At 36.7% G+C, this 17,387-nt stretch overlaps 1 protein-coding gene across 4 annotated transcripts in view; it reads right to left on the minus strand.

Moving 5' to 3' along the window:
* LOC111164621 (platelet glycoprotein 4) overlaps positions 1-16,800 on the minus strand; it is a 148,467-nt gene extending 131,667 nt beyond the window's left edge. For all 4 annotated transcript variants that reach the window (XM_022554389.3, XM_089917761.1, XM_022554383.3 and 1 more), the window contains exon 1: positions 16,653-16,800. The gene's annotated coding sequence lies outside the window, so the exon portion shown is untranslated. The remainder of the gene's footprint in view (positions 1-16,652) is intronic.
* Positions 16,801-17,387: the final 587 nt, after the last annotated feature.

The following is a 17,387-nucleotide window of genomic DNA, read 5'->3' on the forward strand; positions in this document are numbered from 1 at the left end:
ACTATAGTTTCTGGATGTCTCATAAATTATAAATGTAAGTTCTATGTCCTGATAAATTACTTAGCCAGATTTAAAGCATGCAACTATTCACAGTAACCATTTTAGAGTAGTATCTTGAGAAATATCATTGTAAGTAGTCCCAATTTCCACAGCAACTCTGCAGGAGAAATTCTAATTGATTTATTCTTGCTGGAAGATCTTATAATCAGGAAAGGTTACCTCTGGGTCATTAGGATGAAGGCTAACACTGAGAGACAGGAACAGTGACGGAAGCTCTGCCTATACTACTGACTGAAAGGCAGGAAGTTGCAGGATGACTTTTCTTCTTGACTTTTTCCCCAGTAATTACATGTTTATAATTCATTAATTAAAGAGGCACAGGGGTCTCTTGACCTAGATAAGCACATATATGTATACTAGCAAAGATGAAAATGAAATCTCAAAGTAGTTCCCCCTCTCAATTTCTTCCTGACTTATGGATTCTTGCCTAAAACATCTTTATTTCCATCTAGTTTTGCTTTTACAAAGATCATGTGATACATCAAAAAGGGAAATGAAATTATTTTCTGTCAGACTTTTTTTTTATGGAGAGATAAGCTTTCCTTCCTCACAGCAATCACACTGTTTGGCTCTAGCATCATATTCACCAAAAAATGCGTTTCTTCAATACAAATTCACACAGTCACTTAAGAGAGCCTACCTTAATCCTTTCAGAGTCATTTGAGATATTCCTAGCCACCATTAAAAACTGCAAACTAAAATTAAGAAAGTCTTTGGGACTAATTGAGACAAATGTGCCATGCCTACTGATTACTGAGAAGCTGCAGGGGAAAACCTTTCTGGTTTTCACTAGGAAAGATTGGATGGTTTTAGAGTAACCTTCCTCCTCTTAGCATGGAGATGAAAGATGGAATCAGAGGGAGAATGGGTAAGAGAGTCAGAAAGTAACAAACCTAAGACAAAAGTAGGACTTGAAAAAAGGAGTAGCATCCAGTAAACACAAAATGGAATAAAAGACCCCATGTGTAGAGCAGAATTCAGGCCAGTGCTTCTCCCATAAACATGGTAGGCATCTCTATAACTTGGCACGTGTTCTAAGGCTCAGTTCCCCCTCACATTTATATTCCATACACTGGGAACTCCATGTGGTGTGGGAAATACTGAAGCAACTTCAGGAGAGGGAGCTTACAAACTTGGGCTTTGGAGTTCGAAATTTTGTCTTCTATACTTCGTAAAATTGGGCCAGTTACTTAAACTCCTAAGCTTCAATTTTCTCAACATTTAAATATTAACCTTATGGGACAATTCTATTAGGTAACATGTAAATATAAACATTATATTTTATAGGTATTATATTAAATAATACTTAACACATACAGATATTACCATGTGGCCAGCATTATTCTAAGTGCTTTCATTTACCAGCTCTTCACAACAGCACAAAGAGGTAAACACCATTACTACCCACTGTTATACACGAGAAAATGCTAATAAATTAGAGATAACATGTGCACATTTCTTGCCCCAACGTTTCATACACAAACGGAGCTCAATAAACAAAAATCATTGCTACTTAAAATATCACCAACGTATTTTATATTGTGGGGGGAAAAGAAACAGTTTCTTAAATGATGAAGTTTTGTAATTGCTGAAACTATCTAGAAAGAGAATGTAACCCGTAACAAAAATATCTGATAGAAAGGAAATATCTCAACAAATAATTAAGGAAAACTATAATGATATCTACCTGAGTTAATGAATTAGTTAATGAATTAGAATATGAATAATGAATTAGTTAATGAATTAGTTAATGAATTAGAAGTTGATATAAATTTGTCAAGTCTTCCTTAAAAGAGAGAGAGAGAGAGACTCAGTTATTCAATAAAATAGTATAACCATTGTGGAAAGGTAAAACTTTAGATTTAGAATATTTTTCCCCTCTAAGGTTTAAGACTGAGAATTTTGGTTTTTAATTCTGAAGTCAATAAAATGTCAAATCATTAAGTGTGAACATTACAGGGAATAAATATCTATCTACGCAATTCCATTTCACGTATGACCAGGATGAAGCAGTTGATATTTCATGCTTTTTGGTTTCCCTTTTATAAAAACAAAAATGGGTAAAATTCTTAGATCTATGGATTTTCACAAGCACTTGTTTCTTTCTTTTCTTTTCCCATGAAGCAGGAGAAATAGCTCAGAAAAAGCAGTGGTTTTTAATCATTCTTTCTATTTCCCCTTTAACTTTTACATCTTGATAATTGTTCATAAAATATTTTGCAAAACAAGTCCCAGTTTTTTTGACAGCTACAGAGTGCTGCATCAATTCTAAGTTGTCTTCTCATAATTGTTTTTCGTTTCTCAGGTGAAATGTCAAATAGTTCTTTAACACAAGATATCTTGCTCCAAATTTGAGTTGTAAGTCTGTGAACAGCTTTGGATTCCTATTTGGCCCTTTGGCTCCAATCTTAGAAACAGTTGGCCTCCACCTGGTAAAAATACTTGCTAAACTGCTCTTTGGAGTCAACCTGATTGAAAATTCGCATGTTAAGGCAGCCATCTGGAACCTGATTATAATTGGGGAAATGGAGGAGGATATCACTCACATTGTACAATGGAGACAAAAAGTGTTTATTTCCTCTCATGCTGACTTAATTTTAAAGGGAAAGGTTAAAGTGGAGAATATGAAAAACAGAACTTTGTTCCCATATGTTCTCATTGCCTTCTCATGTAAATTTGAAGGCACTGTGTGAACTGGCAGCTCCTAAGACTGCCAATAGCAGGAACTGAAACAATCTAAAATTATATGTTAATGGGGAAAGTCTCTGGGGATGTTCAAAAATGTTCTTTTGTTTGTTTTCTTTTGTCTCATTAAGTAAATGTTGTAAATCATAGGTCAAAGTTTCTGGAATGCTTCCAAAAGCCAACTCCCTTTTACACTGAGCACAAATACCAAGAGAATTATAGAAAAATAATAGGAATTCACTATGAAAGAGAAAAACACTCATAGTATAACAATAAACTAGTTAAACAAAAGACAAAGCCACTAATTAAGATACTCAAACTATGATAAGGAGTAGATAGTAAAAAACAACAGATGAGAAATTAATGAAAAAATACGACATGTGCCATTTTCAGGGAGAGCAAGGAAAAGAGCGAGAGCTAGAGAAAGAGAGAGAGACAGAAAGAACTAAGACTCCCAGTCAGTCCTTGCCTATGGAGAAAATCCTTAGCCTTCAATCATAAATGCAACTCTGACTTGCCATCAATTTGATGAAGCCATTCCAAAAACTACTCCCCAATCCCAGGAGAACTAATAAACCCACCCACGGCAGTCCTACTGCGTGGCTGGTATAGTTGTATTTCATATTTATGTCATTATGCCTTGTACTACAGGAAAGTGTACACATGCCATTCAACTATAGATATCACAAATATTCACTGATCACATTCTATTTACCAGAGAAATTTCCCAAGGTCTTGGTAAATGCTGGTGAATGGTCCTGCCACTGGGGATTTTACTGGCTACTGAGGGAGACAGACAATAAACAAACAGTTAAGTGAATCTGTGAAGAAATGGTCAGGAAATGTATTAATCTGACACACTAGTGCAGCATTCTACACAGAGAGAGCAGACGGCAAAGACGTGTGACTGAGAGTGAACAGGGTAGTACGGAGCTGCTGAAGAGCTGGTGATGGTCACCACACCAAAGCTACGACCTGATTCAGAGGGCCTTGAATGCCAGGCTGAGGAGTTTAGGCTTGATTTTCTAGTCCAGAATCTCAACTGGTGGGGACTCAGAAACGTACCTTTTAACAAGCTTCCAGGACGATTCTTCCTAAATCATCCAGCCTAACCAGATAAATAACCTTTCTGCCATTATCAGAGATCATTAACATAGCTGATATATTATTTTTCCAACACTATATCCAATTATTATTTTTTCATAGTCTTAGAATGATACATTATTGAATTTATGTCAGTGATTTTTCAATTGAAACACGAAATTGCTATCTCTATAGGTGAAAAATGTTCAAATATCAGTAGTTACATATAATTCCACCTATTTACTAAAATTTCAAGAGTATTTAAGAAAATAATATCAAATATTTCAGGGCTTATATATCTTGGGCCTTATTAACATAGAAGCTATCTCACAAACCCTTCAAAAATTGTCTTAATGAATCAATGTATTCAGTACACATTCATGTATCCCACAAATACTAGTTGAGTGCCTAATATCGACAGGCATTGTTTTTGACCGTAGAGGCACCACAATGAAGCAGATAAAAATCTCTGTTCTCAAAGAGTTTATATTAATAACATGAATAACTTTTTTAATGGCTTCAAGCAGAAAAAACTGTACTGTAACTTTGTCTTGGCCCTGAACTGGCAGAATTACTTTGAGAAAAATATCCAGGGCTCTATTTCATGACATGAAAACTTTTTATTATATAATCTCTACATATCACCCACCATGAAATTCCAAGTTTCTGTTTTCACCCAGACTTCATAAACTCCCATACTTTTCTCAGATTTTTATGTCAATAATTTATTAATATCCTACTTTACAATACTCTGTATTTGCATTTTGCTTACTCTCTTTGAGTTCCACTTTGCTTACTACTTCCTTTTCACTTTCTTTTTTATTTTTTGTACCTCTGACAGGTATATTTTTACTCCTTTAATTTCTTCTTATTATCACAGAGTCATAGAACTGGTATGAGACAGCAGGCAAAATAAAGCATTTGCCCAATTGTCGTTAAGGATAACAGGTTCTTGATGTTACCTTTTTGAAAGCCTTATAGGAAAAGATAAAGAACCACAAGAAAGCAGACTATATTCCCTCTGAGGAATACCTCCTTGACTTGAACAAATTGTGCTTTCTTTGGGCTTAGTGTTTCCAAAACACAAAGAAAAGGAGAGAAAACAAGAAAAAAACAAATATATTGGTTTCAAATATTTACAAAGGCACACTAGTTTTACATGTTGTTTTGTTTTTATCTTAAATTTGAGGCCTTTAAAATAACAAGTATAGCAGGCTATAAACCAAAACAGTGTTAAGAAGTATTTTTAAAAAGGCAAAATATAATGAAGAATAAGCTAATTACAATGACCGTCCTCTTAAAATAACTTGAAAGAATAGAGGAAGGGCAAGGAAGGTAGTAAAGTATCTGTATTGATAAATATGATTATTCACTGCTTTTCTTTCATTTACACAGACATTTAGTCAGTACAGCAGTCAGAAAATCAATACATAAGTTTTAAGGGTCTTCTATGCCTCAGGTACTCTAAGGGAGACAAAAATAAAAGGATAAATAAAACATGTCCCCTGCTCAGAAAGATCTTCCAGGTAAGTTCCCAATTTCCATAGTTTGTCCTCCAGGAAACTGAGGAGGAAGCAGTAAATTTTCAGGGTCTATGGGGAGACAGGAGGAGGTGGGGCAGGGGAGGTTCAAATAAGGATTAGAGAGCCTCAGGACAACATAATAAGTTTTCAAAAATTTTAAATTCCCAAATTTTCTACTCCATACACTTTTCTAGGTGGGACTTTAACACGAATAACTTTGTGCATGGAAATGGTTTCTCCTGAGTGCAGAAAAGGCTGAATGAGCCGCCACACATCCTGTGTGTGCCTTTTGGCTGGTTGTCAAGATGAGTCAGTAGGTAGAAAGCCTCAAAATCAGGCTCTAGGCAAAGTGCAGATGTAATCAAGGAAGTAAATTCTTTTAGAGATTCTTATCAATCCACTGATGCCCCGTATCCTCCTCTATACTTACACTGCCTCCAAGAGAGTAAACCTTTCCTAAGCAAGACTGTGGGAATAATTATAATGGAATTGGGTGGCTTCCACTACCACTTACCCTTCAACTTAATTAGAGAAAAAAAAATCTCTGGAGGATTTTGAAATAAGTGAATAAAATGAGGATTAAGAAATATATGCATCTGGGGCTTCCCTGGTGGCGCAGTGGTTGAGAATCTGTCTGCTAATGCAGGGGACATGGGTTCGAGCCCTGGTCTGGGAGGATCCCACATGCCGCGGAACAACTAGGCCCGTGAGCCACAACTACTGAGCCTGCACGTCTGGAGCCTGTGCTCTGCAACAAGAGAGGCCGCGATAGTGAGAGGCCCATGCACCGTGATGAAGAGTGGCCCCCACTTGCCACAACTAGAGAAAGCCCTTGCACAGAAATGAAGACCCAACACAGCAAAAATAAATTAATTAATTAATAAACTCCTACCCCCAACATCTTCTTAAAAAAAAAAAGAAATATATGCATCCTCTTTAACAGAAGAAAAGGTGTATTCGTAAGTCACAGAAGGATAGTTTTCCTTGACCCTTTCTGATGTTGCCTTGATTAATAATTCTTATGGAAGATGGTGGAGTAGGAGGACATGTGCTCACTCCCTCTTGCGAGAGAAGCATCATCAAAATGAACTCCTGAACAATCATTGACAGGAAGACACTGGAACTCACCAAAAGAGATACCCCATATACAAAGACAAATCAGAAGCCACAATGAGATGGTAGGAGGGGCACAATCAAAATAAAATCAAATGCCATAACTGCTGGGTGGGTGACTCACAAACTGGAGAACACTTACACCACAGAAATCCACCCACTGGAGGGAAGGTTCTGAGCCCCACGTCAGGCTCCCCAACCTGGGGGCCTGGCAACGGGAGGAGGAATTCCTAGAGAATCAGACTTTGAAGGCTAGTGGGATTGATTGCAGGACTTCGAAAGGACTGGGTGAAACAGAGACTCCACCCTTGGAGGGCACACACAAAGCAGTGTGCACATCGGGACCCAGGGGAAGGAGCAGTGACTGCATAGGAGACTGAACCAGACCTACATGCTAGTGTTGGAGGGTCTCCTGCAGAGACAGAGCGTGGCTGTGGGACAAGGACACTGGCAGCAGAAGTTCTGAGAAATACTCCTTGGTGTGAGCCCTCCCAGAGTCCACCATTAGTCCCACCAAAGAACCTGTAGCTACCAGTGCTGGGTGACCTCAGGCCAAACAACCAACAGGGATGGAACTCAGCCCCGCCCATCAGCAGACAAGCAGAATAAGTTTTATTGAGCTCTGTCCACCAGAGCAACAGCCAGCTCTATGCACCACCAGTCCCTCCCATCAGGAAACTTGCACAAGCCTCTAGATAGCCTCATCCACCAGAGGGCAGAATGCAGAAGCAAGAACTACAATCCTGCAGCCTGTGGAATGAAAACCATATTCACAGAATGACAGACAAGACGAAAAGGCAGAGGACTTTGTATCAGATGAAGAAACAAGATAAAACCCCAGAAAAACAATGAAATGAAGTGGAGATAGAAGACCTTACAAAAAAAGATTTCAGGATAATGACAGTGAAGATGATCCAGGACCTCAGAAAAAGAATGGAGGCAAAGGTTGAGAAGATGCAAGAAATGTTTAACAAAGACCTAGAAGAATTAAAGAACAAACAAACAGATGAACAATATAATAACTGAAATGAAAAATAGACTAGAAAGAATCAATAGCAGAATAACTGAGGCAGAAGAATGGATAACTGATCTGGAAGGCAGAATGATGGAATTCACTGCCATGGAACAGAATAAAGAAAAAAGAATGACAAGAAATGAAGACAGCCTAAGAGACCTCTGGGACAACATTAAACAAAACAACATTCACATTATAAGGGTTCCAGAATGAGAAGAGAGACAGAAAGGACCCAAGAAAATATTTGAAGTGGTAATAGTCAAAAACTTCCTTAACATGGGAAAGGAAATAGCCACCCAAGTCCAGGAAGCGCAGAGAGTCCCATACAGGATAAACCCAAGGAGAAACATTCTGAGACACACAGTAATCAAATTGGCAAAAATTAAGCACAAAGAAAAGTTACTGAAAGCAGCAAGGGAGAAATGACAAATAATATACAAGGGAACTCCCATGAGGTTAACAGCTGATTTCTCAGCAGAAACTCTACAAGCCAGAAGGGAGTGGCACGGTATATCTGAAGTGATGAAAGGGAAGAACCCGGCAAGCATCTCATTCAGATTCGATGGAAAAATCAAAAGCTTTACAGACAAGCAAAAGTGAAAAGAATTCAGCACCACCAAACCAGCTCTACAACAAATGCTAAAGGAACTTCTCTAAGTGGGAAATACAAGAGAGGAAAACGACCAACAAAAACAAACCCAAAACAAATAAGAAACTGGTAAAAGGAACATACATATCAATAATTACCTTAAACGTGAATGGATTAAATGCTCCAAACCAAAAGACACAGGCTCGATGAATTGTTACAAAAACAAGATCGGTACATATGCTGTCTACAAGAGATCCACTTCAGACCTAGGGACATACAGACTGAAAGTGAGGGGACAGAAAAAGATATTCCATGCAAATGGAAATCAAAAGAAACCTGGAGTAACAATACTCATATCTGATAAAACAGACTTTAAAATAAAGAATGTTACAAGAGACAAGGAAGGACACTACATAATGATCAAGGGATCAAACCAAGCAGAAGATATAACAATTATAAATATATATGCATCCAACATAGAAGCACCTCAATACATAAGGCAACTGCTAACACCTATAAAAGAGGAAATCGACAGTAACACAATAATAGTGGGGGACTTTAACACCTCAATTACACCAATGGACAGATCATCCAGACAGAAAATTAACAGGGAAACACAAGCTTTAAATGACACAATAGACCAGATAGATTTAATTGTTATTTAGAGGACATTCCACCTGAACACAGCAGATTACACTTTCTTCTCAAGTGCACATGGAACATTGTCCAGGATAGATCACATCTTGGATCACAAATCAAGCCTCAGTGAATTTAAGAAAATTGAAATCATATCAAGCATCTTTTCTGACCACAACATTATGAGATTGGAAATCAATTACAGGGGAAAAAACGTAAAAAACACAAACACACGGAGGCTAAACAATACATTACTAAATAACCAACAGATCACTGAAGAAATCAAAGAGGAAACAAAAAAATACTAGAGACAAATGACAATGAAAACACGACAATCCAAAACGTACGGGATGCAACAAAAGCAGTTCTAAGAGGGAAGTTTATACCAATACAATCCTACCCCAAGAAACAAGAAAAATCTAGAATAAACAATCTCACCTTAAACCTAAAGGAACTAGAGAAAGATGAACAAACAAAACCCAAAGTTAGTAGAAGGAAACAAATCATAAAGACCAGAAATAAATGATATAGAAATAAAGAAAACAAAGATGAATTAAACTAAAAGCTGGTTCTTTGAGAAGATAAACCAAATTGATGAACCTTTAGCCAGACTCATCAAGAAAAAGAAGGAGAGCACTCAAATCATTAAAGTTAGAAATGAAAAAGGAGAAGTGACAATGGACACCATAGAAATACAAATCATCCTAAGAGACAACTACAAACAACTCTTTGCCAATAAAATGGACAACATGGAAGAAATGGACAAATCCTTAGAAAGATATAACCTTGCAAGACTAAACGAGGAAGAAATAGAAAATCTGAACAGACCAATCACAAGTAATGAAATTGAAACTGTGATTAAAAATCTTCCAACAAACAAAAGTCCAGGACCAGATGGCTTCACAGGTGAATTCCATCAAACATTTAGAGAAGAGCTAACACCCATCCTTCTGAAACTCTTCCCAAAAATTGCAGAGGAAGGAACACTCCTAACCTCATTCTATGAGGCCACCATCACGCTGATACCAAAACCAGAAAAAGATATTACAAAAAAAGAAAATTACAGGCCAATATCACTGATGAATATAGATGCAAAAATCCTCAACAAAATACTAGCAAACAGAAGACAACAGCACATTAAAAGGATCATACACCATGATCAAGTGGGATTCATCCCAGGGATTCAAGGATTCTTCAATATGCAAAAATCAATCAATGTGATATACCATATTAACAAATTGAAGTATAAAAACCATATGATCATCTCAATAGATGCAGAAAAAGCTTTCGACAAAATTCAACACCATTTATGAAAAAAACTCTCCAGAATGTGGATGTAGAGGGAACCTACCTCAACATAATAAAGGCCATATATGACAAACCCACAGCAAACACCATTCTCAGTGGTGAAAAACTGAAAGCATTTCCTCTAAGGTCAGGAACAAGACAGGGATGTCCACTCTCACCACTATTATTCAACATAGTTTTGGAAGTCCCAGCCATGGCAATCAGAGAGGAAAAAGAAATAAAAGGAATCCAAATTGGAAAAGAAGAAGTAAAACTGTCACTGTTAGCAGATTACATGATACCACACGTAGATAATCCTAAAGATGCCACCAGAAAGCTACTAGACCTAATCAATGAATTTGGTAAAGTTTCAGGATACAAAATTAATAAACAGAAATCTCTTGCATTCCTATACACTATCAAGGAAAGATCAGAAAGAGAAATTAATGAAACACTCCCATTCACCACTGCAACAAAAAGAATAAAATACCTAGGAATAAACCAATCTAGGGAGGTAAAAGACCTGTATGCAGAAAACTATAAGACACTGATGAAAGAAATCAAAAATGACACAAACAGATGGAGAGATATACCATGTTCTTGGATTGGAAGAATCAGTGTTGTGGAAATGACTATACTACCCAAAGCAATCTACAGATTCAGTGCAATCCCTATCAAGTTACCAATGGCGTTTTTCACAGAACTAGAACAAAGAATCTTCAAATTTGTATGGAGACACCAAAGACTCAGAATAACCAAAGCAATCTCGAGGGAAAAAAATGGAGCTGGAGGAATCAGGCTTGCTGACTTCAGACTATACTACAAACTTACAGTAATCAAGACAATATTGTACTGGCACAAAAACAGAAATATAGATCAATGGACTAGGATAGAAAGCCCAGAGATAAACCCACGCACCTATGGTCAACTAATCTATGACAAAGGGGGCAAGGATATACAGTGGAGAAAAGAGAGTCTCTTCAATAAGTGGTGCTGGGAAAACTGGACAGCTACATGTAAAAGAATGAAATTAGAACACTCCCTAACACCATACACAAAAATAAAATCAAAATGGATGAAAGACGTAAATGTAAGGCCAAACACTATAAAACTCTTAGAGGAAAATGAAGGAAGAACAACCTTTGACATAAATCACAGCAAGGTCTTTTTTGACCCACGTCCTAGAGTAATGGAAATAAAATAAAAAATAAACAAATGGCACCTAATGAAACTTAAAAGCTTTTGCACAGCAAAGGAAACTATAAACAAGATGAAAAGACAACCCTCAGAATGGGAGAAAATATTTGCAAATCAATCATCGGACAAAGGATTAATCTCCAAAATATATAAACAGCTCATGCAGCTCAATATCAAAAAAACAAACAACCCCATCCAAAAATGGGCAGAGACCTAAACAGACATTTCTCCAAAGAAGACATACAGATGGCCAACAAACACATGAAAGGATGCTCAACATCACTAATCATTAGAGAAATGCAAATCAAAACTACAGTGAGGTATCACCTCACACCACTTAGAATGGGCATCATCAGAAAATCTACAAACAACAAATGCTGGAGAGGGTGTGGAGAAAACGGAACCCTCTTGCACTGTTGGTGGGAATGTAAGTTGATACAGCCACTATAGAGAACAGTGTGGAGGTTCCTTAAAAAACTAAAAATAGAATTACCATGTGACCCAGCAATCCCACTACTGGGCATATACCCAGAGAAAACCGTAATTCAAAAAGACACATGCACCCCCATGTTCATTGCAGCCCCTTTTGCCTGGTCATGGAAGCAACCTAAATGCTCATCAACAGAGGAATGGATAAAGAAGATGCGGTACATATATACAATGGAATATTACTCAGCCGTAAAATGGAACGAAATTGGGTCATTTGTAGAGACGTGGATGGACCTAGAGATTGTCATACAGAGTGAAGTGAGTCAGAAAGAGAAAAACAAATATTGTATATTAACACATATATGTGGAATGTAGAGAAATGGTACAGATGAATCCGTTTGCAAGGCAGAAATAGAGACACAGATGTAGAGAACAAACATATGGACACCAAAGGCAAAAGGGGGGTGGTGGTGGTGGGATGAACTGGGAGGTTGGGATTGACATATATGCACTAATATGTATAAAATAGATAACTAATAAGAACCTACTGTATAAATAAAATAGAATTCAAAAAAAATCAGTGGACTTTGAGTAAAGTGGATTATCCTCCATAATGTGGGTGGGCCTCACTCAATCAGTTGAAACCCTTAGTAGAACAAAGACTGACTCCTCCCAAATAAGAAGGAATTCTGACAGCAAACAGCCTTTCGAACTGAACTGCAAAATTGATTCTTCCTATACATCCACCCTGCAGATTTTGGACGTGTCTGCTCCATAACTGCATGAGCCAATTCCTTAAAATCAATTAATATCTCCTCTCTCTCCCCACCCCTCTCTCTCTCTCTCTCTCTCTCTCTGTTCTGTTTCCCTGGGTAACCCTGACTAATACAGTTACTATCAAGACAATGAATCAGTGTAGATTGGGACCTCTCGCCATTTCACCTTAAAGGCAAAACTTAACACCCAGGTATGATTCTCAAAGTGCTGCACATAGAGAGGATTTCCTTCTTCATTGTCTTTCAGGGACATGCTGATGGGGCTGTGATGTTACAACTCTTCCCTTCCTGCTGGTGCCATACTAGACAGAACTATATTTGAGTAAGTTCTTTGTTAAATATGTTGCACATATTTTCTCCTTTTCACTCTCTTAGTGATATCCATAAATGAACAAAAATTCTTAAATTTAAAGTAGTCCAATTTTTTCATTTATAATTAGTTCTTTTTTCTATTTAATAAATCTTTACCTACATTGGATTCATGAATATTTTTGTCTACATTTTATTAAAAATGTTTTGAAGGCCTGGTAATGGAAGTGTGGGAAAGTCAAGCAAATCCCTCAAAACAAGTATACCACTGGAAAAAATTATTTTTAAAAATTTCACTGCACTAGAAATTCACCAAAGGGGACAATAAGTTGAGAAGTGCATTTACATGAAAACTGCTAGTGGAAAGTTTGTGGCTTTCTTGCCTGGATGCTGTCCTGTTTTGCTACGTCAACCCTCACTCTCAGCTCAGGCTACAGACACCTGCCCTCTTTCTGGCTGGACAGGATAGACTCACTTCAGTGTGGCTGATAGAGCAGATAAAAGTCTATTTGGGGAGTGATAGGGCCATAGATACACTGTGTTTATAAACCCTCTATGCATCCCTGCTGACTACTAACCAGTGCATGTTGGATGCCCCAGATAACCTAGAGAAAATTTGAAGCCTGAAGAAATCTGTAAACTTACTGAACCATTCAGTGTTGTATATTGTGGGGTAAGATATTTCACATTTGAAATTAAGGCAAGGTTATTGCTTACTAAAACCAACAGCATTTAGAAGAACAAAACAAATTTAGAGATGCTACAGAACAAAGGTATACATGTGGACCATTTCGATTCAATGATTTACTAGAAATCTTAGGTAATGCAGTAAGGCAAAAAGGGAAAAGGACTTGATTTTAGCAAGGTAGTATATTTCTAAAAGATACAATTTGATATACAAAGAGTCAACTGTATTTCTATTATATACTAAAAATCCCAAAAGAATATTTTAATTGTTCGTTTACAATAGTGTATAAATATTTAGAAATAAATCTGACAAAAAAAATTCTTATGGGACAAGAAAGGAAATAATTGATTTGAGCTGTGCTAATCGCATCTGGCCTGTGGATGAAGCCTCTCTCGCTTCCTTTCCTTTTTATTTACATTTCTAAAATAGCTCACTAATTTACGATTGCTCTTTAAAACTCTGAGAAATAAAAATGTGAAAACTGGGAATGACATAGAGAAAAGAGTTAACATTTGAGTTAGTTTGAGTTAACATTATAAATGTGCCAGAATAGCGACTCTTAAGAAGGCTGGCCAATGTGGGAATGTGAGACACTGGAACTGATTGGTGAGAGAATTTGAAACCACTCAAATTATATCATACATTTATCAATCTACCTATTCCATGCATGGGCAGAGTTGGTCCTTTCTTGAAAATATTGCCTACAGAGGGAAGCAATAAGCTAGAAGAAGCTGGGCAATAGTAGGAGGTGATATCTATTACCATCTAACAAAGTGTCATAATCTGTACTCTCAGTAGTAAAAGACATAAAATATAAAATTCTTAAAGTCAGACATTCTCTCCACTTGTGGGAAATAAGCTAGAGAATGCCAGCACATCAACTGGAAAACAACACTTTCCCAAAGAACTGGAATCACTGCTAATAATCAAATACTTCAAACAAATCATAAAAATAATAAGGTTTTGGAATTTGGTTAGAACGAATGTAAGTCATAAAACCCGAAAAAATATAGTAACACGCCAACAATTCACAAATTGTCATTAAAGTCTTCTGTGAGAAAGTTTTTCATTCTTGCTAATTCATGTATCTAAAAAGGAAATGTCTTTTCATGTGTGTTTATTCTGGAATACTGGAAAATTTTTAAGAAATTAATAATTACTCTTTTAGAGAAAAATAGTCATATAATTCAAAATACAAACGCCTCACTTATATAAGAAAATGTAATGAATAGGCTAGCTTGGATATTTAAATATTCTTAAACACACAACTATAAACTTTATTTTTGCTCACATAGGTACACATAAATGCATTTCCGTGCAGTAGAAAATGATAGAAGTAATTATCTCCATGTAATTATACTTAAATACAGAAAAATTTCCTCTTTATTTTACTTGTTAAATAAATATTCCCGAGTACTCTGTCCTTAGAATTCTGGTCTCCTCATTCCATAAATACCATCTCCATGCAATTTTATCCACATGTAGTATAAACACTATATGAAATCACTGTTGTTTCAAGTCCCTGAGATCTTGGCATTGTCTGTTCATGCAATATGTCTTGTTCCATTTTGATTGATGCAGAGCCCTAAAATTATATCAACACTTTAAGAGAAAAAAATTTCCCCCAAAATGTCCACAGCTTAGAACTATGCCTAACCACATTCAAAACAACAGTTTGATTCTATCAAGTTAGCAAAAAGAATACTCATTCTACACAGAAATCACTCATTCTGTCAACAAATTTTGAGTGCCTACCATACGTCAGGCACTATGTCAAGATTTAAGACTACAACAGTAAATAATACTTAGCATCTTTCCTAGTTATTTTGGAACCACATTTGATGAATCAAAAATGAAATGATTCTGTTTCATGTATTGGTGAATACTATTAGCTAGATAAGCCAAGAGTGGTAGGAAGAATACCCGGCCTCATGTAGGGTAATAGAAAGTGTTTGGTTTTGTTTTCAATTCTAAGAGGATAAGACATTAAATTTGATACTTGAAAGGTTAGAGGAGCTATCCAAATTGGAGGAGTTTAAAGTAGTTAGGAAATTCGAGACAGAGGAAGCAATTTGTGCATAATCTTTGGAGTCCAGAGAAAGAATGTCACATCTGTGGAGGCTGCATCATGAAGAGCCCTGTACACTGTAGAAGACTGACTGCTTCTTGTTGAACTGAGTAGCCAAGGCAAGCAAGCTCTCTATCCAGCAGCCTGAACGAGTGAGTGTGAGTATGTCTGTGTGCATGTGTGTGTGTTCTTCTTCCCTGTAGTAATATATGAGGAACATGTTATAGGTAATTTATTTCACACCTATGATTTTCTTGGAATAGCTGTTACCCTAGGCAAAACCATGTATTTATTGTTCTCAAAGAACACTCAGAGTGTTACAGGTGAAGGAAGGTGATGAGAAGAGTGATGATATTAATAAAGTCAGTTATGTTCAGGAACAGATAAACTACAGAAAGTCCACTCCTCAGTCAACTGGAAAGTTACTGTTGTCATTTGAGCCTCCAGTTTATTTATTCTGTCCAATTTGTCCTATTTGCTGTCATCCTTTCCACACCCTTTCCACACTTCTAAGTCCTCATGACCTTACCCTAATTCCTAGCAAGATCTGATTTAAAGAACAGTCTTCAGCTCATTCACTGCAAAGCAGAAAGAATAATAACTTAAATAACTTTGGTTTATGGTACTACAATCTTCCTTCAAAAAAATCTATCTAAAGTTATTTAAAAGTTTTGTATTTCTGGATAACTTTATTTTTTGTGGAGGAAGGAGTGATCATTTGAACAAACAATCTAAGAAACTTCTGTCTTCAAAATTATTATAAACCACAAGTGTGTCCTTGGGGGACCTAGGGAAATCACTGAATATTAAAACTCTGTACATGAATCTATACTAATACATTTTAAATGTATTGAAGAGGCACCATGAGAAAAACATGGCACCAATGAGTACGCTATTACAATAAATCAGAGAAGAAACAGGTGAACAAAAGCAGTGGAAATAAGAATAAAAAAGAGTCATAAGCTTGAGAGATTTCAGAGTTAAGAACACAGACTAAACTTCAAATTTCTGGTTCGAATGTAAGGAGCTTGGAAGTCACCACTGTATCTGAACAAGTAAAACACTGAACGAACTGTAAAATCAACAACTGTCTTTAGATCCTGAAGAGAAGTGAAGTCTCAGGGAAAATTGCTACCTCACCCCCAAATTGTAGAGATATAAAGGCAAATACAACTTACCAGAATCACAACTTACCAGAACAGAAACCTCTTGGAAACCAGTGCCAGGGTAGGAAAACCTGAACTGTAATTGACAAATTGCCAGGGTGTTGTTAGTTCATTTACTTGTGACAGTAGATTTTAATGCCTTCATTTTTAGATAAGAAGATTTAAGCTCCCTGAGTTGCTTGACTTTCTGTTTCCCTACACTGCTTACTAAGACAGCTTTGACAACTTGATCTTCGGAGGGTAGAAGAGGCCTGAATTATGACATTCTGTTTAGTGGGTGGCTCTGAAGGAAATGTGACATTTGGAAAATGGGAAGTCTTGGGAGGCCTCTGAGCTTTTAAGGAAGAAGGTACCAAAAGACAGAAGAGGTAACTCTCAGAGGGGAGGTAGGATGGTGCAAATAATATTTCATTCACTTCAAACTAGGGCAATTCTCTTTAAGAGGACTGGCCTCGGGTCAAATAAAAATAAGTCAATGATTATTCAGTTATGTCAGCTGCCCATTTGGCAAACACTATGGTGAGTAATAAAGCCCTTTATATATTCTGTCAATGGTCCATTACTGCCCTTAATGAGAAATCTTTGGGTTTGCAGTATTTTTAAAGCTAAGAAAGAGGAAGGACAACCTGATTCTCATTTATTTTGCATGTGACCCAAGTTATTTGAGTCAACACCTAACAATATAAATCTAATACCCTGACTGCTAGATCTAAACTTACCTAAAAGAAATTTTCTAATTTACATAGAACATATTTTCAATTTT

This window comes from Delphinapterus leucas, chromosome 9 (assembly GCF_059928025.1).
Source record: "Delphinapterus leucas isolate spDelLeu-1000000601 "Yukka" chromosome 9, BTC_Dleu_Yukka2, whole genome shotgun sequence".
NCBI classification, from domain to species: domain Eukaryota; kingdom Metazoa; phylum Chordata; class Mammalia; order Artiodactyla; family Monodontidae; genus Delphinapterus; species Delphinapterus leucas.